Genomic DNA, 7,055 nt, shown 5'->3' on the forward strand with positions numbered 1-7,055 from the left:
CCATGGTGTCTGTGTATGTGTTCCTTATGGGCAAACGAGTCTTTGAGGAGAGAGAAGGGCAGGATGCTTGGCATGTCAGTGCAAGCAAATAGAGATACAGGCCGAAGAAAGGGGGAAAAGTTTTGGAATAGTGATGAGCAGGCAACTGGCAAGATGGGGGAGTGTGGAGATCAAGTGCACTAAGGGAAGACAGCTGTGGAGCAGAGGGAGACGAATGATACAATGGCCAAGTAACAAACAGGAAGCAAGAAGCTAGATTCCAGATTCTGGAAATGAGAACACGTGAGGGGAACAGAATCCACAGCAACTGCCACAAATGAAGTGATGCCTGCTGACATCTCCAGGAAAGTGTTTCTTCCTCTCTTAAGTAGAAGAGGGGAGGAGAGACTCCCTTAGCTCATTCTGGGGAGGGTGATGGGAACACCTGGCTAGCTGGGGGCAGGGACAAGCACAAGTTGGATTAAGTGTCCAGTGGTAAGTACCTAGCCTTTTGATGAGTGATACTAGGCCATGCAAAACACTCCATGTGTTTAATCAATGATACAAGTTTTCTTTAATTTATCATCACACAGCATGGGATATATTAATAAGCTACAATATTGAAGCTCAATCTTTTTTATTAATTAATTTTTTCTTTTATTTTGCATCCTGACCACAGGTTTCTGTTTCCACTCCTCCCATCCCCTTCCTCACCTCCCTTTTGCCTCCCTCCCAAGCCACCCCTACTCCACCTCTGTTCAGAAAGGCGCAGGTCTCCCATGGGTACCAACAAAGCATGTCATATCAAGTTGAGATAGGACTACTCTTCTCTCCTTTGTAGTAAGGCTGGTCAAGGCAACTCAGCACTAGGAACAGGTTCCCAAAAGCAAGCCAAAGCATTTGAGACAGGCCCTGCTCCTATTGCCAGGAGTCCTAAGTCACACAACTATCACACAAATGCAGAGGACCTAGGTCAGTTCCATGTAGGCTCCCTAGTCCATAATCTGTGAGCTCTATGAGCAGGCCAGTTGCTTCTGTGGGTTCCCTTATGATGACGCCGAACCCCTGGCTTGCACACCTCCTCCCTCTTCTAAACAGGATTCCCATGGCTCAGCCCAGTGCTCAAGCTCAATCTTAAATCTATCTATCTATCTATCTATCTATCTATCTATCTATCTATCTATCTATCTATCTATCTATCTATCATCTCTCAGTATTATCTATAAACAGCCCACAGAATCTCTTTGGAGGTTTGTGTTGATGGAAGGAAGTAAAAAAAGTAATGTTCCAAAGTGAGGAAGGTGGACATGAAGGTGGACCTGAAGATTATTAGCCTAAGGCGGAGCCTAGTCTAAGGGTTAAGGTCAAGCCCAACAGAAAAAGGTTGTGGTAGCGGTATAGACCCCGAGGCAAGCACAGTGATAATTTACAGAGCTGGGTGTGCCTGGCTTCTGTTGCTCCCAGAAAGACAACTTCTCTGACCTGTCTTGTGATTACTTAATTTTTCATGAAACCTGGCTTTTCTCTTACTAGACAAATGTGAAATCTATGGTTGAACAATGCCTCAGTGAGCTTAGACTCTTCCAGCATAGTGAGACTTGTGCTGTATCCTGGGAGCGTAAGTCATTTGACAGGATAGTAAGGTGTGTTTTCTCTAGTGTGTTCTCATTTTAAAGTTGTTGGTAACCTTTAACACTTCCAAAATTTCAAAATTAGGATTCTATAGTGTAAGGGTGATTTACAGTGGCACAGGGTTGGTTCAGTACAGACAGAGATAACGGAATGAATTTGCCATTTGTGAAAGAAGATTTCAAACAAAGGCTAGAGACTTATTTAATATCTTTTAAGTCATGCAGGTCTCAAAGATGATTCTACCTCTCCAGACATTAACTTCTTCCTCTATCCCAAGGATCCTAACTTCCCTGAACACCAAACAAAGCCATTTTGAGATTGGAATAAGTTAATGAATGGGTACCATTTTATAATACTAAAGTAATACCCTAAAATTTTACACTTGTTTTTAATGATTATTAAAATTATAATTTATACATAATAAAATGATTATGTTATTGCTAATTAATAGCAATGTGGTAGAATACTATAATCGTCAATGTTTACCAATTTTAATCCTTAATTATCATGTAAGAGAGCAGAAGATTACAGCTTTCTTCCTTCTACTATTTCCTAGCAGTCCTTTCAGGGAGGTGTCCCTGATTCCAGAAAGAGGAGGAGAGTGTTTGTTCCTAACGAAGAACATGAGGGTGTTGGAGAATATGGTCTATATGTGGAGGTTCTTGGGCTATCTCATACCAACTCTGACTTGGTGAAGGCTTTCCTTAAAGGCTATGGAAGCAATGACAAGCAGTGGCTCTATATAGGAAAAACGTAAGCCTGATTCTCCTAAATTCTCTCCTCTTATTAGGTTGGTGGGAATAGCAAGAAGAGTGGACAAAGAGCAGGGCCATCACACAGCTATCCTTACTCACTGAAGCTCATAGAAAAATAGAACTTGCATTATCCCTCCCCCACCCCCACCTCTGCCAATGTTAGATAAACAGTTTTTTAAAACTCTTCTCTTTGCATTCTAATAATCATGTTTGGAATTGGTTTCATGGCCAATTATAACTCCCTACGCCATCAGTTTTGGTGACCTGGCCCTGGACAACATCCCCTCCTTCACATCCGTCCCTTTTTCTCTTCCTGCCTTCTTCCCTTTCTCCGAATCCTTCCTTTTTGTTCCTTCCTTCTTTCCTTCCTACCTCCATTCTCTTGTCTATTTCTTTTTTCTTTTCAAAGTCATTGCATATTAATTTGACCCTAGTGATAGCCCCAGCAGAGAGGAATTGTAGGTGACAGTGTCTTCCTTTTTTATAGGAGAGGAAAATGAGTTATAGTGATGAGTGATTTGTCTCAGATCATAGGTGGTGGCCTTGGCCAAGTTGGAACAAGACTATCAATTTCTGACTCCCGGTCCAGGGTCCTTCTCAACAATCATGATGCTTCCCAGACAGCTTATGGAAGTTATGATTTCAAGGTGAGCCTTTACTGGAAAAGTCATTTGTATTTCAGGGAACCTTGATCTTCTCAAGTTTGCATTTGCATGCGCAGTTTATCTTTGGGCCAGAAGATTGCAGTCCCAGGGGTTTGCATCCCTATGCCAGGAGACAAGCTGGAGCAGAAAGACTTAGGAAACTACAGATTCCTGTAGCCTACACTGTCCTCACTCAAGGGAACGAGCTATTGGAGTAGAACGAAAGGCAGGACAATTATGAGAGCAAACACTTAGAGGTCTTCGCTGCTCTAAACAAGTCTGCATACACTGTCTCATTTAATCATCACAGCCATTCCTAAATATATGAATTTGGTTGTTTATATGAGGGGTTGAGGCAGAAGAAGTTAAATGATTGCCACATGTCACACAGCTGGCAAGCACATACATGGGCTGGATTTCAATCCAAAAACATCTGGATTCAGGATTATTGTGCATGGGTGCTGCATACGCATATGCACATACATGTGTGCATGCTTGAGAGATCCATCCCTAGCATGTTTGAATTTAACAAATTTGATGAACGTCAAATATAATTTTGTCATGAATCCTATTATTTCCCAATTCAAATAATTTTTGGGATCTGTGAATCTCTCTGAAGGTAATTTCTGTACAGTCATTCCCACTACAAACCAAAGTGAACTCTTATTTACCTTTTCAATCCTGTCAATTCCTTATAGGTTGTGTGCCCACAGGATTTGTGGAATTTCTGACATTGTTTTTCTAATGTCAGTTCTGCCCCCCAACCTTCACAGAAAGTTTACAGATACATTTCTGACATGCCTCATTTGTTGGCAACAAGCTTGGTTAGGAAAAATCTAGTCTCCTTTAGAGCAGATACTTACATGATCTTTGATATTATGGCACTGCTATCACTGGGTAGCACAAGGCATTTTGGGATAAGCAGATTAACTGATTTTCTGAATGCTGTCAGAAAAATTAAATCTATCATCACTTAAGATATCGAGGTCTCAATTCACTTTCTTTTGGGTAAAATGAGAAATTTAGATAAAATGACACTGTACTTACTAGCAATAAGATTTCATAATCTTAGTTCATATAGGCCTTTAGTCACACCCAGTTTTGGTATCATGAAGCTCAATGATTTGGGCATCAAACATAGGCTTTCCCTATTTTTACATGCATTATGAATGACATTGCTATCTAAAGAGGCTTCCAATGTGTCTTCTATCTGGATGCAGACTGACAATTGTTCTTCGAGGTCTGGGTCTGATGTCACCTGCCCTGGAAGGTTCCTCCTATTGCTCTCTCCATAACTCCATATACCCCTCCTTGGATTCTTCGTGTAGAGTAGATTTCTTATCATGTCAAGTCCCAGTGCTCTCAACAATGACTTTATTTTTGGACTCAAGTTTTATTTATTTATTTTTTTAAAACTTCATATGTAAAAAAAAAATTCCAGGATATCCAAAACCAGTCCTGTACATAAAGGAACTTCTGGAGGCATCACAATCCCTGATATGAATCTTTATTATAGAGCTACATTAATGAAAGCAGCTTGGTCTTAGCATAAAAACAGGTGGAGCAAATGAATTGAATTGAAGAACCCAATATTAATCCACACACCTATGAACATCTGATGTTTGACAAAGATACAATGGACAAAAGGAAGCATCTTCAACAAATGGTGTTGGCATAACTGGATGTCAACATATAAAAGAATACAAATAGGTCCATATCTATCCCCATACCCAAAACTCAAGTCAAAATGGATCAAAGACGTCAACATAAATCTAGCCACACTGAACCTTACAGAAGAGAAAGTAAGAAATAACCTTCAAGTCATGGGCACAGGAGACCAATTACTAAATATAACATCAGTAGCACAGACACAATAAGTAAATGGGACCTCTTGAAACTGAGATGCTTCTGTAAGGCAAAGGACACAGTCAAATAGTCAATAAGACAAAACAGCAGTTCACTAGCCAACTGAATGGGAAGAGATCTTCACCAACCCACATTGGATAGTTGATTGATCTCTAATAAATATAAAGAATTCAAGAAACTAGACAGCAGAATACCAAATAATCTGATTAAAAAATTGGACACATCTAAATAGAGAATTCTCAACAGAATCTTTTTTTTTCTTTCAAGATAGGGTTTCTCTGTGTGGGTTTGGACCTGTCCTGGCCCTAGCACTGCATGTTGTTAGGGGAGGCTGTTTGTTTGTTCTTGGCTGCTTAGATCAGAAATAATCACTCAGAAACTATATTATTTGAATCACTGCTTGGCCAATAGCTTAAGCATATTCCTGGCTTATTCTTATATCTCAAATTAACCCTTTTCTATTAATCTGTATTGTCATGTGGCTGTGGCCTACCAGCAAGGTTTCTGTGGACCCTGGTGGAGGCACCTGTCTCCTGAAGGCAGCTACATGGCTTCTCCCTGGCTCTGCCTACTTTCTCTATCTATCTATCTATCTATCTATCTATCTATCTATCTATCTATCTATCTATCTATCTATCATCTATCTATCTATCTTCCAGGCTGGCTATATTCCGTTAAGCCATTGGCCAAAAGCAGCTTCTTTATTAACCAACAAAAGCAACACATATACAGAAGGACTTTTCTGTTTAAATAAAAAGGAAGGTTTTGACTTTAACAGTAAAATTACATATAACAAACAGGTATCAAGCAAGAATTACAGTTGCCATATTTATATATACTTTATCTTTGATCATAACTAAGGAAAACTATAATTATAACTATGTATTCTTTAACTCCATTAAAGACTCCTAAGTAAAAAGGAAGTGCATTGTAAGCCTCTTCTATACCATTGCAGGCACCCATCTTTCACCTACTGCCCCATAGTATCTGGAAGACTTTTCCACGAAGCAAGAAATTTCAAAGACAATTCCACTTATATTGGCAGTTTGCCAGTTACTTTCTTCTGTGTCCTGCAGAATGCCTGGCAGTTTCTTTCATGAAACAAGAACCCCAAAGTACTGCCTCACCTTTAGGCAAGTTCAACAGTCTTTTCTCTTTGAGTCCCACATGTCAAGCTCACACAGCATAACATCAAGCAGTCCAGGCAAAAGCAGTCTCTTGCTTAAGTTTGGCCAACAAACTCTATAATGAGCCTCTTACTATAGCCCAGGCAGACCTCAAACCCACAGAGATCCGCCTGCCTCTGCCTCCCAAGTGCTGGGATTAAAGGCATACACCACCAACTGGCTGAAAGACACTAAAGGAAATGCTCAACATCCTTAGCCATCAGTGAAATGCAAATCAAAATGACATTGTGATTCTGTCTTACACCAGTCAGATTGGCTAAGATCTAAACACCAATCAATGATAGCTTATGTTGGAGAGGATGGAGAGTAAGGGAAACACTTCCAATTGCTAGTGGGAGTACAAACTTGTACAGCCACTTTGGAAATGAGCATGGTGGTTTCACAGAAACTTGGGAAACAACCTACCTCAGGACCCAGCAATACCACTCTTGGGCATATACTCAAAGAATTCACACTCATGCCACAAGGACATTCAACTCAACTGTCTTCATAGCAACATTATTCCTAATAGCCAAAACATGGAGACAACCTGGATTCATGTTTTTATTACTAATATTTTAAAAAGACTATTGATTGATTGATTGATGTGTACATGTGTGCATTTTGCAAGTTAGGGAATCACATGTCACATGCAGGTGGAGATTAGAGGATAATTTGTAAGAACTGATTTTCATCTCCTAATGTGTAGGGCCGGGGGATCGAACTCAGGTGGTCAGGCTTGGTGGCATGTGCTTTGACCTGCCAAGTCCTCTCCCTGGCCCTGATGAGTAATTGTTGGTTTAATCTGTCTTCGTGATCAATGTGTATTCCTCTGGGAAAGAAGTTATGTCTTTCCTCGAGGTAGTGAAGCTTACTGCTTTCATTTCCTAATAATGAGACTAAACCAAGTAGAGCCAACAGAGGAAATTAATGAAAGCTTTGTTTGAATGTTTGGGTCCAGCTGTGTCAGAACCTCCTCAACTTCTTGTTTTGATTAACTGGCCCAAACAACC

This window comes from Microtus ochrogaster, chromosome 15, assembly GCF_000317375.1.
Source record: "Microtus ochrogaster isolate Prairie Vole_2 chromosome 15, MicOch1.0, whole genome shotgun sequence".
Taxonomy (NCBI): domain Eukaryota; kingdom Metazoa; phylum Chordata; class Mammalia; order Rodentia; family Cricetidae; genus Microtus; species Microtus ochrogaster.